The sequence below is a fragment of the Quercus lobata genome, chromosome 11 (genome assembly GCF_001633185.2).
Source record: "Quercus lobata isolate SW786 chromosome 11, ValleyOak3.0 Primary Assembly, whole genome shotgun sequence".
Taxonomy (NCBI): Eukaryota; Viridiplantae; Streptophyta; class Magnoliopsida; order Fagales; family Fagaceae; genus Quercus; species Quercus lobata.
The window spans coordinates 24,374,235-24,398,065 of NC_044914.1; the positions used below are offsets into that span (position 1 = coordinate 24,374,235).

A 23,831-nucleotide genomic window follows, 5' to 3' on the forward strand; every position below is an offset into this window, starting at 1 on the left:
ATGTAGAAGTACAGTCCAAAGTCCTACAAAAACTATTAAGTATAAATTCGAGTAAGAGAATGAAATTGTGCTTTGGAAAACAAGTTTCAGAAGTGAAAGTATATCTCTCCTTCGAAAATTTATTAGAAATAGTTTAAGAATCTGAATTTAAACATAAAGTATTTATCAAATCATAACCATACCAATATTTCAATTTCCTGAACGATAAGTTTCTTGAAAAGTTAAAGAATATAAATTCAATGACTTGATAATTCTACGTTTAGCATCTAAAATATAAAACAAAATGGACAGCTATTCGGCAACAAATCTTGGGGAGAGTTTGCTTTTTTTTTTTTTTCTTTTTTTTTTTAATGGTGAAAGGATAATTTCTTTTGCAGGTTGTGAACATTTAAGTCATCGGCCACAGTCGTTGTGGAGGCATTCGTGCCCCTATGAGCATGCAAGATGAAGTACTTGCCTACAGGAGCATATTAGCCTTTTGCATGTCTCATATTTTTGAGGTAATTAAATAACAATATTAATGCAGAAATGTTTATCGCTTGGCTAACACGAAGTGTATTTTATGCTTCACACGTTGAATGGATTATTGAAGATGCCCAGCATTCTTTTATAAACAGGACTGCCACTCTTGTGAAACTTTTTTTCCTTTAAATTTATCTTTTCCTTACCCAATAAACAAAAGTTGAGGGCTTTAATGACTATTATTAAAATTTCCCTTTAGACATGGTTAGAATGCCTGCTAATTCCTTAGAAATGAGGCTAAATTAGCTAGATAGTAGAACATTGGAGCATTTGCATAATACAATACAAATTAGAAAAAGACACCATTAAGAAAATCCTTCTTAAAATTAGCCCTGCCAATACGGAGCATATATATATATATATATATATATATAGAGAGAGAGAGAGAGAGAGAGAGAGAGAGGGTTCAAATTACATGTTGTAATCACAACAAAATCTAGCCACAATTTATTCATGTGACGAGTTGTAAGCAAGGCTGACCCTTCCACTAGGCCAATTAGGCAAATGCCTAAGGCCACCCAGTGGAAGGGAGGCCCCAAAATTTTAGAAAAGAAGGGGTACTAGGGGCCAAAAAAATAGTTTTAGATGAATTAAAAATATCTAGCACATCCTTTTAACCAAAAAACAAAAATTTTGGTAGATTCAGTTACACATTGGTTCTAAACAAAATCATTACCCAAAAATAATATTATTATCCTCTAGACAAACCAAAAATAAACAAGATAAACTACAAATCCGGTCTAAGAGATTAACCACAAAACAATCACAAATCAAAACAAATAAAACAACATAAATCCCTAAAATTTTTACTGTTCCCTCTGCTTCTTCCTCTCTGCTCTCTGCCTCTCTCATTCTTTCTCTGATTCTCTCCACCGTTGCTGGCTGTGTAACACCCCATAAATTGATACCAATTAAATGACTATACGTTAATTTTTAATGGAGGCCTATAATTAAAATGGATTAAATAAATTTGGGCCTAATGTATTAAAAAGAAGATAAATTCTATAGAATATGAAGCCCAAGTGAGGTGACATAAGTACATATATGGGCCTTGAAAACCCTAGCCTTTTTCCTCCTAGGTCACACGTGTTTTCTGATGGGATTTCTTTTTGCTTCAGCCGACAATTGAATTTCTGCTTTTCTCCACTGTGGCGTTGAGTTGGAGTCTTCAGGTACGATGTCTCTCATGCTCAAGATTTAGGAAGTTTGAATAGTCATATAGCTTGCAATTGATTTGAACCTAAACTATCATTATTCTAATAGAAAAAGGGTTCCTATAATTGTATTATATTAGATAAAGGTTTGGCCAATATGTCAGGAAGGAACACAGACGTGAGATTGAGCCAAATAGAGTAATATGTTGGACTTGGTCACCATGTTAAAGTGAAAGGAATGCTTAAGTTATTGCATTCACACTAAGCCACCATTGTTAACCGGTTGTTATTGCATTCACACTAAGCATTCACACTAAGCCATTGACCGGTTATTATGCATTCACACTAAGCCACAATTGTTGACTGGTTATTTTGCTTTCACATTAGTTCAATCGTGTAATAGATTTTGGGTCTTTGGAGTGATGATTAAAATAGTATAATAAGAATGTTGATATAGCCGTATGGTCTAGGCTTTGAAATTTGGTTATGTATGAATAGTATGTATAGTCATACCTCTTTTGGCTCTAAGATTGATTGAAGTTTCCTGAATATTCTAATAAGGCAGCAATATTTATAAGTCCAAAAATCTGATCAAAGCTGAAAGTAAATTGGATAGTTAGGTGAATAAATAGAGGATTTTGGATAAATCAATGTTGTCTAGGATAAAACCATTTTAAGTGTGAAAATAGATTTTAAGTGGGAATTTGTGTATTGATGAACCTATTTTTGGTATTGCTAGGTTCTAATTCTACAGAATTGTTGTGATTCAAGGGAGGTTGATTTCCTTTATTTTTGCAACTAAGAGGTAAGTAGTGTTTACTAATTTTGGGGGTTTTCCCAAAACAATGTTAATTATTAAACTATTTTATATGAAAGTATATGTTGATATTCTATATATAAATGAATATTTTACAAATGTTTGATGTGCACATTGGCTATTCGCTTTATGAAAAACTTGTGGGACAACCTAATTTTATTTAAACTTGTATGTGTGTATATGTCTTTATATTTTGAGAAGTATGAATGGATTATTTTGTGAGCATATTGAATATGTTTTGAAAACCTATGACAAGTCGTGATTAAAAGCTCAGTATGGTATTTAGTCCTTAGCAATGGACAATCATGCTACAGCTAGTCTTTAGCAAGGGACGGTCCCAAAAGGGGACAGTGCACATTTGATAGCTCCTTAGCAAGGGAGCATACTATTGAGGATCCAAAAGGAAGCTCCTTAGCAAGGGAGTGTACCTCTAGGTTCCAAAGGAGCCATCCTTGAGAACCGGGATGAAAGGAGGTTCCAGTCCCAAAAAGGGGATAGCACAACCCTGTCAACAGGGCGTAAACGTTGACCACGAGAAAAGCCTAGGAAATTGTTTATGTGATGGTATTAATATATATATATTATAATGGCTCACAATATAGAGATATTATTTTCTTTTACATGAAATGAGTTGATGACAAAATATTGGTGAATTATAAGTTGTGAATCTGTTGAAAGAATTATCTATTTGAAAGGTGTGTTCCCACACCCCAATGTTAGTGAATTCCACTTATTGAGTTATCTCACCCCCCTTTATTTTCCCATTACAGATACATTAGGTGAATTACTGGAGTAGAGATTCTTGGGAGACAGAAGTTACAAACTATTTTTGTGGAATTAAGGATTTTATTATTATTTTATGGCATTAAACTTGTATTGGAGAATTATTTTGAGGATATTTTGTATTTGGTGAATTAGAGCTCTAACTTTTGAAATCAGATTCAAGGTTATTAGTTTCTTTTATTTAATATTTTTTGTGGATTATTCAGATTAAATAAACTTTTATTGCCTATAATTTTGGGGTGTTACAGGCTGCCTAGCTGGCACAACTACTGAAGCAAGCTTCCTCTGCGGCTCCACCTCTCTCAACTGCTCAAGCAAGCTTTCTCCACCTCTCTCATTCTTTCTCTGATTCTTTGCTCTCTGCCTCTCTCAACTGCTCAAGGTTTTGAGTTTTGAGGACTGAGGTATCTATAATTTATTTGGGCGCTTGGCTTTCTATTGGGCCTGTTTTATTTATATTGAGTTGAGTTATGTGGTTGCCTGGACGTTTCGGTGTTTCATGTTTGTTTGGGCCTTCAATTTTTTTTTTTTTTTTAATAAAGGCTGCGTTTTTTGTTTTTGGGTTATAGATAGGATTTGTTTTGTGTTTTTTTGTGAGTGGTCTTATTAATAAGCCTTGTGTTATGGTTGTGCTTAAATTTTTTTTTTTAAAAATTTAATCTTGTGTTTTTATAAATATATTTTAGTTAGTGGTAATATATTGAATAAGTCTTTATTTAAACAGATTGAGATTGCTAAAAACTTGTTATTGTTCGGTGAAATTACAACAATATTTTTTTATATAAATCATGTTCTATTTCTCATTTGCTCTACATTTGAAAGTTATTTTTTTTTTAATCTTTATAAATATATTGTTTGATTAGAAATGACTACTAGAAAATATGCACCTGAACATGAAAAACTTTAAAAAAAAATTAATTAATTGAGTCTCAAAAAGGATCAATGGATAAATTTGTTATTAGTAATAAACAAAATATAACACAAAATTTAGATGAAAATATCACAAATGAGCAAGAAATTTACCAAAAAGAGTTAGAAGATAATGAAATGATACAATTGCAAAATAACAATGATGTTCAATTTTGCAATACAACAAATCTTGATAATGAATTTCAAAATAATTTAGAAGAAAATGAAAATAATGATGAAAATGTCACAAATGAACAAGTTCACCATACTGATGTTCAACTTGAAGAAAATGAAAATAATAATGATATGTTGAATTATATTCCTTCAAAATGTCATTATTCTTGATAAAAATCATAGAGCACTTTACACACCATGTGGTTGTCATAGTCTTAACCTTGTACTATATGATATGACCAATTCTTGTCCAAAAGCTATATCAATTTTTGGAGTTATACAACGCATATATACATTGTTTTCTTCTTCAACAAAAAGATGGAAAATTTTACAAGATAATATGTCAGGTTTAACTCTTAAGTCATTATCACAAACACGCTGAGAAAGTCACATTGAAAGTGCAAAAGCAATAAAATTCCAAGCTCCACAAATAAGAGATGCTTTGTTACAATTAGCACAAACAAGTGAAGATCCTAAAATAAAAAGTGAAGCTGATTGTTTAGCAATATATGAAATTGAAAACTTTAAGTTCTTATTGGGTATGACTATTTGGTATGACATATTATTTGCTGTCAACTCTATTAGTAAAAACTTACAATCAAAAGACATGCAGATTGATATTGCTATAGATCAATTAAAATGTCTCATTTCTTATTTTAAAGGATATAGAGAAAATGGATTTACATCTGTAATGAATTCATCTAAAAAAATTGAATTGGAAATGGAAATAAAACTTCTATTTCATGAGAAACATATAATTCATAGAAAGAAACAATTTGATGAAAATGTTCATAATGAGACAACACATTCTGCTGAAGAATCTTTTAGAATTGATTATTTCTTATATATATTAGATAAAGCAATTAGTTCAATTGAGAATAGAATTGAACAATTTCAAATATATGATGATATTTTTGGTTTTCTATTCAACTTCACAAAATTGAAGTCACTAGATGATGATAGTTTACAAAAATACTGTATTAAACTTGAAGAGTTTCTCAAACATGATGTTTATTATGATATTGATAGTTTAGATTTATTTTCAGAGTTAAACGTTTTAAAAGAAATTTTACAAATAAAATATTATACTCCAATTGACATACTAATTATATAAAAAGATTAGATTCATTTCCAAATACATGCATTGCTAATAGGATTTTAGTAACAATACCTGTTACAGTAGCTTTAGCAGAAAGAAGTTTTTCAAAATTAAAATTAATAAAATCATATCTAAGATCGACAATGTCCCAAGAAAGATTAAGTGGATTAGCTATATAATCGATTGAAAATGAGATGTTAGAAGAACTTGAATATAAAAATTTAATTCGTTAATTTGCATCTCGAAAAGTAAGAAAAATAGATTTTAAATGAAATATATTATAATACAAAAATATTAAATAAACATTAATTTAATTAATATATAAGTATAAAAAATGCCCAATTTTTAGTTCTCGCCTTAATCTTCAAAATGTCTAGGGCTAGCCCTAGTTGTAAGTGGTGGAGTTATGAACTCACATGAATCTACGACTTTTAATTCACTATTCACAAATTTCCCACGTGAGTAAGTTATAACAAAAATTGTGAGTTTTGTTGTACTCATAGCATTTTTGTTTGTATAATTTCTAATAGGGTAAAATTTATATATAAATTTACCCACATGGTTAGCCAATACAGCAAAAACAATATTATTTTTTCAAGGAAAATTAGATCCAACTACATTGGTCATTTTAATCACATAGTTAAATTTAATTGGGGTATCTAAAATATTGTACTTAAGGAATTGTACCTAACTTTTACTCTTTTTATTTATTCCCTCAATGTTTGTAAAACTTCATCACAAAACTTGTGGAATGAGAGTAAGTTCTTATCATCATGGTCGAGACACTTAATGGCTTGAATGTTGTGTATTGAGAGACTTCTTAAAATTTCTGTGGCATCCCTCCGCTTCTTTAGGTAATTATTCATAACTTTTGCTTAAATTGTCCTTTCCGGTTTTCAATTCATCAAATCACCTTATTATGTCTTTTCTCTCTCTTAGTTCCAATTTTTATCATTTTTTTTTCTCTCCTTGCAGATATGGCTATTTTGAGAAATTGATGTTGATTAAGCCAATAATCCTTTCTGAAAGCTCAATTAGTGCGAAACACTAATGCTTGTTTAGACCCCCAATTTTAAAAATTACAGTTTAATTGCTTTTACTCTAACTTATCTAAGTGCGGAACAAAAGTAAATGAAACGCAATAAACCGGAATTACTCTAGTGCATAAACATAAACAATAAACAATAAATGTAAAGCATAAAAGTAAGGAAAGAGAGATGCAAACAAAAGATAATACCAAGATGTGTTATCGAAGAGGAAATCGAAGAACTCAGCGAAAAACCTCTCTACGACCCTCCAAGTCGAAATCGATCCACTAGTGAATAAGTTGGAGTACACAAATAACAAAAGACCCTCCAAACCTAGTCTACCCAATGTACTTGAGCCCTCCAAGCTCCTGCTATCAAGGACTTCTCGGAATCTTGTCTTCACTAGCTTTCCGGATCCCGTAATACCGCCCGATTGCATTCACCAAGCCTCACTGGTTTCTTTTGGCAAATCCCAAAGGCTTCCCAAGCTCCAAAACACTCTCTACACTCTGAATAGGTGTGGGTTGTGTTTGGTTACAGATCTCCTCTCAAGGTATGACAATGGGAGAGGGAAAGGAAAAGAGACTATAGGGATTTCTCACTAAAGGATGAGTAGTTCTCTCTCTCTAAAAGGTGGGTGTGTTGTAAAAACCTCTCTAGGGTTTTATCTCAATAGCCTTCTTTATTTTTGTGGGTAATGAGGGTATATAGAGTATGGGTGAAGGGTAAGAAAGCCACACTTAAAATCCTCTAGGTAGAGAATTTCGTGGGTATCTTGCAAGATGGCTTGTCTCGCAAAGTACTCGCGAAATGCAGCCTAGCACTTGACTCTTCAACTTCCAGTATGTGCTTCTCTCGTGACCTTTTCGCGAAAACCTTTACTCGCAAACTTCTTGCAAGCTAGTCGCGAAATTGCACTGATCTTCATTGCATGTTTGATTCTTCATCAACTTAATACTTAACCCAATACAATAAAATCCCAAAAAATACAAGGAAATAAATTAATGCAATTACAATACTTTTTGTCATGGAATAAAGCCAACATAAAACATAGTTGTAAATCACAACTTTACACTTTCTATTGGATCAATAAGGCACTAATGATCATTGTAGGTGTGACTTGGTGGATCCGGGTTTGGAGCCAAGATTCATGAGAGAGTTCTTTTGGAATTGGGAGCTAAGGATGTATGGTAGATAGTGTGTTGGTGTGGTATCACCACCATGGTGGAATGGAACTTTAAGAGGATGTGTCATTTTGGTTGATCTTCATCATTGCAACATTAATGGATTGACCTGCCAACTAAGGAACTTAAAGCTTGAGTGGAGCTAGAGTCCTTAACCTAACACCATCAGGAGTTTCAATATGCAAGTGTGTGTGTGCAAAAGGAAAAAAAGTTGAGCTTCCTAAGGAGGGCCTTATTAATTAGATTATGACTATAGAATAATAGAGTCTCACTCTCTATCTTTAATAAAGTTGTCACTATAAGTGGCCTCAATGTTGCAAATGATTGCAACTTGGTATGGAGCAACTTAGATATGGGTTGGGAGTACGCCACCAAGCAAGTGGATTAGGCAAAGAAAATGGTAGTCACCACTTAGTTTAAGTCCAAGAACCAATCATGAACCCTATATAGACTCCCAGTGAATCAAGCATTGAGTTTGAAGTTAGAGAATGGGCCTAAAAATGTGCCAGGCACCTAAGCCTGACCATCGAGGTAGTTGAGTTCCACTTACATATTCAATGACTTCATTTTAAGGACCCCTCTAATGGATCTATCCTAATCATACAACAACTCTCTCTCTCTCTCTCTCTCTCTCTCTCACACACACACACACACACACACACACACACACACACACACACACAGCAATTAGAATTTTGAAAACCAAGCAAGCATGTTCTTCAACTAATCCTAACAACATCTCTATTCAATTCAATCTTCCCAACGTGTTTCTAATTAATCATGTTGGGTTATAGATTGATTCTGGTTAATTAATTCAATTACCCTAGTTGATTAATTATGTCAAATTACATGAAAATCGTGAAAGCATGAACAAATCACCAAATAATATAGAGTATAGTGGAAATTAAATTGACACGGTAATTTATTGACTAATGGGGAAAGCCTCTCACAAGACAAAAACTCCACCGGGTGATTTTCAAGTCACCACTCCTAAGAATCACTAATCAAAATCAAGAAATTACAAGTACAAGGAATCTTATCCCAAACCTAGTCTATCCCAAAATACTAACCTACAGTTGAATCATTACGCCAATCCTCAATTGGTCTTGATTTTGTAGAGACTTCTTCTCTTTGCACGAATCTCAGTACATGACTAACTCTTTTGCATGGATCCTAGTATGTGACTAACTTCATTGCAACCCTTTTGAATGTTGTAGTTGATTTGCAGCAACTTCACATAAAAACACCAATAAGATCTTCAATTGTTAGTGCTAGAGACTTTACTTGGTATAGAACCTAAAGACACACAAGAATTGCAACAAGATCTCTTTCTTTTGTTGGAAGATCTAAGATTTCAAAAATAAAACCTTATGAAACTCTCTAGGGTTAGGGTTTTCTTTCTCTACCACCTTACTTATATCGGAGCTTAATGGGCCTTTTAAATGGGCTCTCTTATTCCTATTAGGTTTAGATAAGCTCTCCTATTCCAATTAGGTTTGCTCTCTTATTCCTATTAGGTTTAGATAATCTCTCCTATTCCAATTAGGTTTGCTCTCTTATTCCTATTAGATTTACACAAACCCATAAACAATAGCCAATTAGAATCCAAACGTTGTAGGCTATATTTTGAAATCCGTCAGCTTGATAGATCGAGGTATTGAGCTTCATTAAATCTCAATAGATCAACAAGTATCAAGAAGGTATTAAGATCTGTAGATTCATCTTTCTTGACTTAGGTATCTCCAATTACACGTAAAGTGCGTTTTGTCATAGGATATGCCAATTACATAAAAATATAACCCTAACAAATCAAACGTCCTAATCATGTTACTAAAGAATTATTGAACCCTAGGCATATTACTAGCATTTTATTGAAAGTTAACAATCAAACAAATAGCAAACATGGCAAACAAATATGGAAATATAGGTTTCTGGTTGAGGCTATGTGCATATGACCAAGGTTAATTATGCAGGCTCCTCATGATTCATATGTATGATTAAGCCTGTGTGAACACCCTGAGGTAGAAACCATTCTCTATATTTAGTATCCATTTGGATACTGAGTTTCAAGTTTGCGTTTTGCATTTCATGCTTTTTTTTTTTATATTATTGAGAAGCGTGTTTCAGTGCATCCCAGTGGGTTCTGTGTACTATTCACAGGACTCACAAACCTCTTTTTTCAACAAAACTTTTATTAAAAATAGGTCTCACGGTACTATTCACACTTTTAAAAATTATTTTACTACAGTATTTTCAGTTTTCAGTTTTCAGCAAAATAAGAAATATCCAAACACACCCTTAATCTCACCTACCTAGAAAGCAAATAAATTAAACTAGTAAATAAATAATATACTTAAATTAATAGCAAAATTAAAAAAGGAAAAGAAAAGAGAGCACCTACGTACTAGGTAAGAAGTCAAAGCTTGATTTTGACCTTTCCTATCGTCGATGGTGTACCAATTCTGCCTAACATAAAAAGAGTTTAGTAAACCTTATAATTGAAGCACCAAATACCTAGGAGAAGCCTTGGCCAAGAAAAAATGAAATGAACTTAAAGAATTTTGAGAAGAACTCCCTCTAGAATCATTTTTTTTTAACGATTCTAGTTCATATTTATTGGGAATACTTGCTTGTGTTTTGAAAAGTGTGTTCGTGGGGGCTATTTATAACTGAAATTTGTTGTGCATAACCATTTCCTACCAATGTGGGATCAGTTTTACGTCTTATTTTTCAAGAAATTGTTTTCATAAGTAGTTCCACAAACTTAGGCCTGCTTATGTAGGCTTCATACCCTGTTCACACAGCCTTGAGGTTGCACATGGAGATATCAATACCTACGGCGCAAAGCTAGGGATTTTGCTAGTTTTTTTTTTTTTTAATAAATAATTTGAGTTCTCTTGCTTCTTACTTGACTGCAGCCTCTTGGCAATAGATCCCTAAAATTTTGTAATTGGGGAATGAGGCCTTAAGTTTTATGGGGTACAAAATGGGGTGGATACTCTCCCAATGGAACATCCAAAAATATAGTGAGAGAAGACACAGAGGAAAGATATCCCGTTAAAGAAGAGTGTGTTATTTAATTATTAAGTTGGGTGAATGATTATCAAAAGGAGGAAAAAAAATTTCTTAGTGATTAGGAAAATATTCCTATTTAGTTAATCCAAGGATATTAAATTAGAGATATAATTGTCATTTAAAAAAATATATTTTCCCAAATTTTGGGAACATGGATACCCATATTTTAAAAAAGGGAATCCAAATTCCCATAAAATTGAGGTAGGCATCGAAATACCTTTGTTATTTGGATTCCTTTAAGTATTTGAAGTTAAACATGGAAATGCTCATTAATCCTCTAATCAAACGATAAATAAGTGTTTTCACCTTGCAAGGTTTTTTATATGTATTTTTCTTTAATACTTGAAGTTTATAAGACATTTTTTAAGAAAGATTGTGAAACATTTACTAGTGAAATTATTCAGTGTACCTAGTGCGCTGGTATCTTATGCGCCTGGCGTATGAGAGATTTTTCCATACCTAGTATACAATATTTCTCTCTAACATTAATGTGGATCCTATTTATGGATCCTACTTTTATGTAAAAGTGAGGCGTAGTGCAATGAGTATACAAAATAATTTCTCTATGCACATGTTGGTTTCGGCCCTTTTAATTATTCTCTTCATTTTACAAAGACGGATTCTTATGCTTAATTTGTTGTTTGGTTTTGCAGTTTTGCTTACAACAAGTAGAGGAAGGGGAGATTGAATCCAAGTGCCCTTTATAAGAGAGTTGGATAATACAGCTAAGCATAAGGCTCGGGTGTATATCGAAATGGTTAAACCTTCTTAGTGTGCGTTTGGCTCCACCTTAAAAAAACCAACTTATTATACTATTTAGCTTATTTTTGTTACTATTTATAGGCCTCATTGCACTTTTTGGTACTATTTATAGGTCATATTGTACTATTTTAACTAACTTTTACCTTTATGTACAGTACTTTCAGCAAAAAAATTTCAGTTTCAGCAAAATAAACGAATCTCAAACAGACCCTTAATAAGAAAAAAAAAAGGTAAATAAGTAAAATTAAATTACCTTGGTTTAATTATTAATTTTTTTAATTTTGGGAGGAGTTTTAGAAAGACTAGATCAATAATATCTAGGTTTATCAAACTAACATACTTTTACTAAGACTTTTAACACTATATTTTAGAATTTGTCAAAGAACGAAATAGGGAATGAATGAATATATAAATAAAACTTGTTTTTTTTCTTATATCTAAAAGCACCAATGCCCCTATAGTGTTTTCGCACTGTTCATCTACAGTGCCATTTTGGTGAGGCACTTTATCTTCTTCTTCTTCTTTTTTAAGTTTTGAACAGTAGCTACAGTACCAAGTGATTTTAGAATATACTTACATAGCCTTGGGGGCATATGTCTCATGATATCTTACATGCATCAAGAATAAGACGTGTTTAGATTGATGGTTTTGATTTTAGAGGAAAAAACAAAAATAATTTTAGTTTGAAAACCATTTGAAGAACCACAATTAGTAAGGGTTAATGTCAAGATAAATTGGAAATCTCATGTTTTATCCAAGGGAGCACCTACTAGTATCTTCCCTTTAAAAATAAATTTTTGGAAATTAGTATTTTTTATGGAAAATATAATTTTAAAGGTAGTGCTTTGAACTAATACTTCTGTCACTCCAATATGTGATTCAAGGGAAAACATAACTTTAAGGGAAGTAATTTGGGGAACATAATTTCAATCGGATGGTTAAATTATGAGAACAAGGATAACTAAATCTTCATGGGGTCATATGGCATGTGACCGTCAAGCTCCAATTCATATTCAAATCTTGATCATTGGATTTCAAGAGTATGATGGTGACATATTAGTGTTGGCAAAATTTGAGACCATTTGGATAGTCAGATTGAGATAACAGAGCCATACAAGTATGCAACACATGTCCATCATGCGCCATAATTTGATCTAGAATTTGATCGTTGGATTTGAAGAGTGTAATGAAAGGCTAATTCTAGCAAATTATGGTTACAATCGAACAGTTGGATTTAGAGAAAAGTGCGGTCAAAGTTTAGTTAAAGTTGGTCAAACCCGGTCAAACTTAATAGATGGTCTTGAGACCGTTGGAAATTTTGATGGTATTTTGGTCATTTTAGAGGTTTGTGGGTATTTGGCACATTTTAGATGTTTCGAGAGTATTGTGGTCATTTTAGTTGTTTTGGGATTATTTTGATTATTTTAAAATATACTTACCTAGCCTTGGGGGCATATGTCTCATGATATCTTACATGCATCAAGAATAAGACACGTGTTTAGATATTGATGGTTTTGATTTTGGAGGAAAAAATAAAATAACTTTAGTTTGAAAACCATTTGAAAAACTCACAATTAGTAAGGGTTAATGTCAAGATAAATTGAAAATCTCATGTTTGATCCAAGGGGAGCACCTACTAGTATCTTCATTTTAAAAATGAATTTTTGAAAATTAGTATTTTTTTTTTATGGAAAATATAATTTTAAAGGTAGTACTTTGAATTTATACTTCTATCACTCCCATATGTGATCCAAGGGAAAACATAACTTTAAAGGAAGTAATCTGGGGAACATAATTTTAATCGGATGGTCAAATTATGAGAACAAGGATAACTGAATCTTCATGGGGCCATATGGCATGTGACCATCATGCTCCAATTCATATTCAAATCTTGATCATTGTATTTCAAAAGTATGGTGACATATTGGTATTGATGAAATTTGAGAACAATTGGATGGTCAGATTGAGAGAACATGGCCATACAGGTACACAACATATATCCATCATGCGCCATCCTTAGATTTGAAATCTAACCGTTGGATTCGAAGAGTGCAATGAAAGATTAATTCTAGTAAATTATGGTCACAATCAAATGGTTGGATTTAGAAAAATGTGCGGTCAAAGTTTAGTTAAAGTTGGTCAAACCCAGTCAAACTAAATAGTTGGTCCCGAGACCACTGGACTTGGTGAAATTCATATTCGAATCTTGATCATTGGGATTGAAGAGTATGGTGACATATTGGTGTTGGTGAAATTTGAGAACAATTAGATGATAGATTGAGAGATTATAGCCATACTGGTACACAATACATGTTCATCACATGCCATCCTTAGATTTGAAATCTAACCGTTGGATTCGAAGAGTGTAATGAAAGATTAACTCTAGTAAATTATGGTCACAATCAAACGGTTGGATTTAGAAAAATGTACGGTCAAAGTTTAGTTAAAGTTGGTCAAACCTGGTCAAACTTAATAGATGGTCCCGAGACCACTGGACTTGATAAAATTCATATTCAAATCTTAATCATTAGGATTGAAGAGTGTGGTGACATATTGATATTGATGAAATTTGAGAACAATTGGATGGTCAGATTGAGAGAACGTAGCCATACAGGTACACAACATATGTCCATCACGTGCCATCCTTAAATTTGAAATCTAACCATTTGGATTCGAAGAGTGTAATGAAAGATTAATTCTAGTAAATTATTATCACAATCAAACAGATAGATTTAGAGAAAGATGCGGTCAAAATTTAATTAAAGTTGGTCAAACCTGGTTAAACTTAATAGATGGTCCTGTGACCATTGGACTTGGTGAAATTTATATTCAAATCTTGATCATTGGGATTGAAGAGTATGGTGACATATTAGTGTTGGTGAAATTTGAGACCAATTGAATGGTTAAATTGAGAGAACATAGCCATACAAATATACAACTAATATCTATCTCATGCCATACTTAGATTTGAAATCTAACCGTTTGACTTAAAGAGTGTAATGAAAGGTTAATTCTAGTAAATTATGGTCACAATCAAACTATTAGATTTATAGAAAGGCACACTTAAAGTTGGTCAAACCCGATCAAACTTAATAGATGGTCTCAAAACCACTAGACTTTGTGAAATTAGGTTTAGTGGGAAGGTTTTCAGTGGATTATTGGGTATTGGAGTAGTTATTAGAAAATGTTAATAAAGAAATAATTTTGAAAGATGATGAACATCTTGTTAACATTGACTTAGATAAAATTGATTAGGCAAAATGATGAAAAAATTTATTATTTTGGTTCATATATCATGTATCATCACTTCTGATTTTAATTAATTTGAATATGTATGTTATAAATATATTTTAATTTGATTTATTTACTTACTTTTGGTAAATATCATTACATAATTGATGATTAAATTGGTTATTAGTTGAATATATTATGAATTTATAATGAATATACCTTTCATATATTTATAATGAATTTATTAGTTTGGTAAATATTGACTAATACATTTCTTATGACACATGATACAAAAAAAAATCAAAAATTGACTCACGATATGATTCACATTTTGATAACTATGAGAATTAGTCAGTATTTTGAGTGGAATCAGAACTTTCTCAATTTTTATTATTTTATCGATTTCAAGTTTTGAATGGGTAACATTATGATTTGAGAGTATATTGAAGCAACAAGCCCTCCATTGTCTCATATTTTCTTCTTCTTTTTTTTAACGGATTTGAAAGCTTTAAATTACTTTGGAGGCTTCAAGTTTATTTTGGTCATTATATAAGTTTAGGGGTATTTTGGTCATTTTGACAAGGTTAATGGTATTTTAATCATTTCAAAAATTTTAAAGGAATTTATGTCATTTTAAATATTTTAAGAGGCATTTGGAGGATTTGATTAAAAAAAAAAAATCATATTATATCAAAATTGTTTTGGCCACATATTAGTGACGACAATCTTTGTTTTCATTAAAAGATCCTTTATAGCGACGACCTAATTCATTGCTAATATAAAATCTGCTTCCCTCCAATAATTCCCACCATTTTTTGAGAGTGAAAATTTTACCCTCCATTATATTTAGGTAGATATATTTGCGACAACATGTTGTGTTATCGCTAATAGCCTTCTAATAGCAACCACCAATGTGTCATCACTGATAAATAAAGCATATATATAATATATTTATTATTAGGTTCTAAAGACTTAGGGTTTTATGTATTTAAAACTCTAATTTGTATTGTTGGTAAACCATGATCAAAACAATGTGTTTAGAAGTGTTTTAGTCTAGCTCAAAGTTGTGCATTTATGTAAAGTTGGAATCGAGTTAATGCAGGAAAGCATTATGTCTTTCGGCCTGGCTCAATCGATCGAAGCTCGGGCAAAATGTTTTTTCTGCAGAATTTTCCAACTCAACTCTAGGTGTTTTAAAACGTTTTTAGGGTTTCTTATTTGTCCTAAGCATAAAAGGAAAACCCTAACCACGTTTTAGTGTTGCTTATATTGCGGTTTGTGTAAATGTCTTGTGATATCTAGAGGAGCTTTCCTTTACACAAACTTAAGATTTTCAAGGAGAAGATTTATCTACACCTTGATGATCAATTCAGTTGCTGCCATTAAAACTTAAAGAAAACACAAGCGGGTGTGCTTGTATCTGGTGGTGAATCCAAGAAAGAAGAAATCCGTGGATTCGAAACTTGCACGTGGTCGTGTCAGTAAGTTCTACTGGTTGGTAGCAATAAGAAGTCGAGCGTGGGGGCTTGTAAGTCTTATTGTATGAATTTCGATTCTTTTAAGATAGTGAATTCAAGTTTACCTTGAAGATAGTTAGGTCAAATCCTCCTCAGGTTTTTACCGGTTTGGTTTCTTGGGTGATCATATCTTGTGTTATTTATTTTCCGCTGCTTTACATGATTTGATCTTTGTTATTGTGATAACCTAGACTTGTTTAATTGGATTAAGTAACAACTTGGCTAATTACCTAAATTAAATCAATTGTTTTAAGGGGTCTAAAAACTATCAAGTGGTATCAAAGCGGGTTGCTCTTTTGTTGTTGATCCTTTGATCACTGAGCTGATCCTTGACCCCTGTTGTCATGGAACACAAACACTCTCTAGTTATTCCTCCTCACTTTGATGGGAATAATTATACTTATTAAAAAGTAAGGATGAAAGCATTCCTGAAATCTATTGATGAGAGAGTGTGGAACTCCGTTGAATACGAATGGGAGAAGCCCACCACTCCTGTTAGTGAGTGGGAATCTTCTCAAAAAGAAGCAGCTGCGTTTAATAACAAAGTTATGAATGCTATCTTTAATACTGTTTCTATGGAGGAATTTAAGAGAATCTATAATGTTGAGTTTGCTCATACTGCTTGGAATATCCTCCAGACTGTGCATGAAGGCACAAAGGCTGTCAAAATCAATAAATTGCAGCAATTGACTTCTAAATTTGAAAGCATTAGGATGTCTGAAGATGAATCTTTTGATAAATTCTATACTAAACTGAATGATATTGTTAATTCTGTTTTTAACTTGGGTGAAATGTATGATCAACCTAAAATTGTTAAGAAGATTCTTAGATCTTTAACTGAAGACTTTAGACCCAAGGTGACTGCGATTACTAAAAGTAAGGATGTGGACTTCATCCCTGTCGATGAACTTGTAGGATCTCTTCAATCCTATGAGTTGGATCTACCAAAAACTACCAAATCCAAATCAATGGTTCTTAAGTCAGTTGATGATGTTGAAGGTGGTGGATTTGATGATGAGCTCTCTGCTACAGATATTGCTTACCTTACCAAGAACTTTAGAAACTTTCTCAAGAATAGTAATAGAAAGGCAAAAGGCACAAACACTACTGAACCTAGAAACTTTAGGAAGCATGATCCCATAAAGGTTAACAATAATGATAAACCTAGAGAAAAAGTAGGTCAATCTTCCAATAATTCTTTGGGCTCTCAGTGTTTTGGATGTTAAGGGTATGGACACATGAAATCTGAATGTCCTACCTATTTGAAGTCTAAGGGTAAGGCTATGGCTGTAACCCTTAGTGATAGTGAAGTTTCTAATAATGAGTCTGATTGTGATGAGGATGAAAACTTCATTGCTTTCACCGCTACTGCTGTAGTCGATGAGAGCATATCTGTTGAAGAGAACCCTTCAGATGGGGAACTCTCTGAAGATGCAGATCTTCAAGAGGCCTATAATAAACTTTGCAAAGTTGCTGCAAAGGATGCTATGAATGTTAAACTTGGCCTGAAGAAAATTGAATCTCTTGAGCTTGAAAAGAACAATATGCTTGTTAAATTGTTTGATGCTAATGAACTTTTGAACAATGTGAAAACTGAGAATATGCTTTTGCTTGATAAAGTTAAATTTTTGGAACTTGATTTATCTGTTACTAGATCTACTAGTTCTAAACTTGATCAAATGCTGAGTGTTCAAAAGTCTTCTTCTAACAACACTGGATTAGGTTATGTTGAAAGCATCTCTATGTCTGCTCCTCATTCCACAAAGTTTGTTCCTTTATCTTCTTCTTTTGAACCTTCTGTGAGTGAGATAGTGAGTGAAACTGTCAAACCCCCAGTGAGTGAAACTGTCAAACCCCCTGTGAGTGAGATTGTCAAACCCATAAAAGTTTCACCATCTAGGAAGATTAGGGTTGATTTGAAAGAGTCTAAATCTAAGAAGCCTACCCTATCTAAGGACAAGACACATGATAAGCCTGCATGGGTTTGTCACTTTTGTGGAAAGTCTGGACACATTCGTCCAAACTGTTACAAGGTACAAGCTGCAAAGAAAGCAAACAAACCAAAAGTACTTGTGCCTCAAGCACAAGATCCTATGGTACTTATTGGTGAATTGGTAAAAATTTTAAACTTTTATTCTAATCCTGGAGTTGGTAATCATTCCCATGTAAATAAGAACTCCAATACTCATGGTGCATTTAAAAGGTTTTGGATGCAAAAGACTCGAACTAATTGAGTCTTTCTGACATGGTCATTGTGCTTCATTGCTCTACCCTTTGTGACCATTGTTCTTTGGTTTTGTTTTTGTTTTTTAGGATTTGCATTGCATAACATTCATGCATTTCATTCTAGGTGTTTTTTTTTTTTTTTTTATAAAAAATATAAAATAAAAAAAAATAAAAAAAAGGAAGCAAATTTTGTTTTATACTATTCTTCTTGGTTTTTGAGAACAAGGTTGGTCAATTTATTTTCACATAACATGTCTTTTGTACCTTGTTTAGCTTTGATGAACTTACTTATTGCACTTTACTAGTTGAAGTTTTGTAGTGCATGTTGTGTGGAAAAGATGTTTATGGTTTTTGATTACTCTGTCTTAATCTTGAAGTCACATGTTTTTGAATATTGAACTTGAACTTTTAGAGAAAGGCATAAATAACCATCTCACCATTGTTCACTAGCCAATCATGAACACCTTAGTGCATATCATAAGATTTTGTACTCGAGAAAATGTAGCACATGCACAAAAAGAACATAAGGTGAAGCCTCGGTTTAAATTGCATACTTAAAATTGGTGTGTACTATTAGGCTTGATGCCAAAATCACATGACTTAAAATTGATATGTATATTATGAGGCATAAATACAAAAAACTTACATGATTGCAAACTTATGATCTAGGAGATGTGAGAGTTATATGATGTAACTCTTTAGGTGATAGTCTCTTTTAAATTCTTTGTGATGAATTTTGTAAACTTTGTGATTGATTACTATTCACATATCACCTCACATATATCTCAAGCTTTTACTAGTTGCACACACTACACGAGTTACTCTTTGCTAAACTTTGTACAAGTTATTGTGTGTGTTTATGGTCTGACTAACCAAGTTTTGCAAATACTTTGAATTTTGTGCAAAATTAATTTGTTACTTGAAAATTTATGGAGAATGTAAAAAAAAAAAAAATTTGGAAATTTGGGCTTAAAATTCTTGTTTTTGAATATCACATCATCACATACTCATGCATTTTGTTCTTAAATTTCAATGCTTTGAGTTGATTCTAACTGTTTAAAAAAAAAAAAAAAAAATTGTGTTTTTCCTCAAATTTAGTGAGCCTTTGCCCATTTCGATCGATCCATTCTGTTTTTCGATCAATCGAACATTTTTAAAAATGTTAGAGAGAGCCTCTGTCTGTTTCGATTGATCGAACCTGTTTTTCAATCGATCGGACTCTTTTCAAAATGTTTTGATAGAGTCTCTATCTGTTTCGATCGATCGAAACTGTTTTTCGATCGATCGAAACTCGTGAAACATGTTTTTTTTAAAAGTTAGATTGTCTTTTTCAAATGGACTTTTTCAAAAGTTTTTCCACCTTTCCTCTCTCTCCGACTTGGCTAAGGCTCCACCAAAGATTTTTTTTCATTTTCTTCTAAGATTTTTGCAAGGTTTTTGTCTTCCAAGGCCGGTAAGTCCTTTTTGCCCTTCCTTTTGCATTTTATTTCATGATTTCATGCATTTTTCATGCATATTCATTGGGTATTTTTGGCACTTTTCATATTTTGGGGTTGTTGATGATTCAAACATTTTTTGGTGAAATTGATCATTGGATTTTTGTTCTAGGATGTTATATTAATGATCCTTGATGGTTAATTTGATCAATTTTATGGTTTTTGAAATATTGAAAATTCTAGGGTTTGAAATTGTTCTGAATTGGGAATTTTGTCAAAATTGATTTAAATTGATGAAATTGACTTGTTAAATTGATGTATTTGGTCATTATTTTTTAAACTCTATCATGTCTAATGATCAATTCATTAATATCTTTCAAATTGAACAAGTGGTTTTCAAAAATTTGGGGTTTTTGTGTTAATACCTCTATGTTCAAGCCAATTTTGTGAATTTCACTTTTTGGACTTAATTGCACTGCATTAGAACATGCATCATACCATTTAATTTGTTCATGCATCATATAGATTTTTATTTTATATATATATATATATATATATATTTTTTTTTTGTGCTTACTTGTCGTCTGCCCTTGGTTTTGTCTTTTGTGTTTTTGTTCTTTTGCTCTGCGTTTTGGTCCTTATCCTAGCACCATGCCTAGGAAAACTAGAGCTCATAGGACTCCTTCCACTTCCTCTGAGTCTCCCTCTAGGAGTGAGGTGTTTAGGAATGATAAGTGCAGTGAAGCATTTGATACTTTGAACAGTAAGAGTAATATATGGGCTGAGCAAGCTGTTGTATTAGATGAGATTGATCCGACCATTAGGGCTAATTTTGAGTCTAGAGGTTGGTTGCCTCTCTTAGAGATAGATCATCCACCCCCGACTGCCCTGATTAGAGAGTTCTTCTCGAACCTCTCTTGCCACGTCTATGATTCCAACACCCTTGTTAGGAGTTGGATACGAGGTGTTGAGTTCACCATTACCCCTCGGGTAGTGGCTAAGGCTCTTGCGGTTCCGGTTGTTCGGGAGCCTGACTATCTCTATGATGAGTCATCCTCATTAGATGTTATCATGTCATACATCACTGAGTCATCTATCCAGTGGGGTTTTGATCCTCGGATCACGTCCGCTGAGCTTACTGAGACTGCCTATGTTTTCTTTAGGATAGCGTGTCATTCGTTGTGGCCTATTTCTCACTTCCACACCATCTCTTTAGAGCGATGTGTGTTTTTGTATGCGTTTGTTTCTGGAGCGTCTATCAGTTTTCCTCATTTGTTCATTCGTTCTTTGAACGAGGTTCATAGGAGTTCTGCCGTAGGGCATGCGCTTATTCATCCTATTTTCATTCATAAGATTTTGCTCTTTTTAGGTCTAGATGGTTTTCCGTCTCATGAGACTGTACATGTTGTTGCTCCCATAGGTGCCACCTTTCTTCAACAGAGGGCTGCTCACTTGAGAGTTGCTCCTTCACGTCCTAGAGGTGCGTCATCTAGTGCTGTTCCCCCTCCTCCCTCTTCTACAGGTGCTGATGCTGCTGAGACATCGGGTGCTGCTGATGCTGATGTTCCTCCACCGACTGCTTTGGATAATTCAGACATTCGTCGTACGTTGGATCATGTCTTGACCATTCAGGCGGCTCATGGACAGATTTTGGTGGACATGCTCGATGAGATCCATGCCTTACATGCGGAGTTGGCACAATTTAGACCACCTCCCTTTTGATGATGGATTTTGTTTACCCTTTGACATTCTGTCACAAAAAGGGAGAGTACTTTGTAGAGTTTTTACTTTCAGGGGGATTATATTTATTTACTTTCAGGGGGAGTATATTTATTTTGGTTGGAGCTTGTGGAGTTTAGATTGTATCTAGGTGTTTCGCTTTGTATTTTACCTTTTTAGCTTTTGCCATGTTTTTGATGGGATATTCATGTTAGGGGGAGTATTTTTTTGTTGGTACTTTATATGTTTCTTGCTTCAAACTGTTTATTGATTTATATTTATGAGTTATTCATTGATATATATCCTTATTGTGTGTTGTTTGAAATCAAGAATTTAATTTGTTTACTTGTATTGTTTCCACACATGCGGTTATGCATTTTGTTTAGTATTTCAGGAAATATACAGGTTGATTCAATTGAGCTACTATCTACACTTGCAACTGATGGATAGTAGTTAGGATTGAATTTGTTTTATGAGCATTATTTTTGTAAAGGGCTTTTTATTTTGTAAACTTTAAGCGTCTAGTTGTGTTTTGTCACGGATTGCCAAAGGGGGAGTTTGTTAGGTTCTAAAGGCTTAGGTTTTTATGTATTTAGAACTCTAATTTGTATTGTTGGCAAATCATGATCAAAACAATGTGTTTAGAAGTGTTTTAGTCTAGTTCAAAGTTGTGCATTTATGTAAAGTTGGAATCGAGTTAATGCAGGAAAGCATTATGCCTTTCGGCCTGGCTCGATCGATCGAAGCTTCGGCAGAATGTTTTTTCTGCAGAATTTTCCAACTCAGCCCTAGGTGTTTTAAAACGTTATTAGGGTTTCTTATTTGTCCTAAGTATAAAAGGCAAATCCTAGCCACGTTTTAATGTTGCTCATATTGCGATTTGTGTAAATCTCTTGTGAGATCTAGAGGAGCTTTCCTTTACACAAACTTAGGGTTTTCAAGGAGAAGATTTATTTACATCTTGATGATCAATTCAGTTGCTGCCATTAAAGTTTTAAAAAAACACAAGCAGGTGTGCTTGTATCTAGTGGTGAATCCAATAAAGAAGGAGTCCGTGGATTCGGAGTTTGCACGTGGTCGTATCAGTAAGTTCTACTGGTTGGTAGTAATAAGAAATCGAGCGTGGGGGCTTGTAAGTCTTATTGTATGAATTTCGATTCTTTCAAGATAGTGGATTTAAGTTTACCTTAAGGATAGCTAGGTCAAATCCTCCTCAGGTTTTTACCGATTTGGTTTCCTAGGTGATCATATCTTGTGTTATTTATTTTCCGCTACTTTGCATGATTTGATCTTTGTTATTGTGATAACCTAGACTTGTCCAATTGGACTAAGTAACAACTTGGCTAATTACCTAGGTTAAATCAATTGTTTTAAGGGGTCTAAAAACTATCATTTACTATATATTTTTGGCCACATATCTGTGACGAAATATAAGGTCGTCACTAAAGATGATTATTAGTGATGATAGATGTCGTCGCTAAAATAGACCTTATTTTAGTGATGTAAATGTCGTCGCAACAAAATTTATTGTCGTTGCTAAAAGTTTCCCTCCATTTTCCAAAAGTAAATAAAATTCCCTCCATGGCGTTAGCGACGACTTATTAGTGACTACCTTAGTGTTGTCGCTACAATACACTTATTAGCGATGACCATATATTTTCGTCGCTAATGTATGCCTAATAGTGACAACTTTTTGGTTGTCGCAAAAACATTGGTCGCAAAATACCAAAATTCTTGTAGAGAGAGTATAATTTGAATTCATATATGTGTGTAATTGTAATTTTTTTAATTGTACCGTGCATATACACTAGTTATACGCTAGTTTCAAGTAAAAGAAAAATAAAAGATCTAGTATGTGTCATACTAATAATTGTTCTATAAGAGCATTCTCATAAGTTGTTTTATAAAAAAAAAAGGTCATTTTGACACATCAAAAACTTACTTTATTATTTTACCACATCATTTTACAATATTCCATTCATCAGATATTTTATCCTTCAATTCTATACATTAAAATAATATTTACTACACATTAAAATAATATATTAACTCCTCCCTATCATCATCACCATCATCAACAACAACAACAACGGCACAACTGCCACAGTAGCAACAACAGCCACCAACAACCACTATCGCAAAAACACCAATAGCCACCACCGATACAAACCCACATCCACCAACGCCACCTTAAA

General features: G+C 33.1%; 1 long non-coding RNA gene and 1 pseudogene across 1 annotated transcript; both read left to right on the plus strand.

The window, feature by feature from the left end:
- Window positions 1-2,456, plus strand: part of LOC115968135 — a 33,357-nt pseudogene extending 30,901 nt beyond the window's left edge.
- Window positions 2,448-3,953, plus strand: LOC115968150. The gene is made up of 3 exons (XR_004086677.1): window positions 2,448-2,481; window positions 3,264-3,439; window positions 3,525-3,953. It is a non-coding gene; the product is annotated as an uncharacterized LOC115968150 (long non-coding RNA).
- The last annotated feature ends 19,878 nt before the right edge of the window (window positions 3,954-23,831 follow it).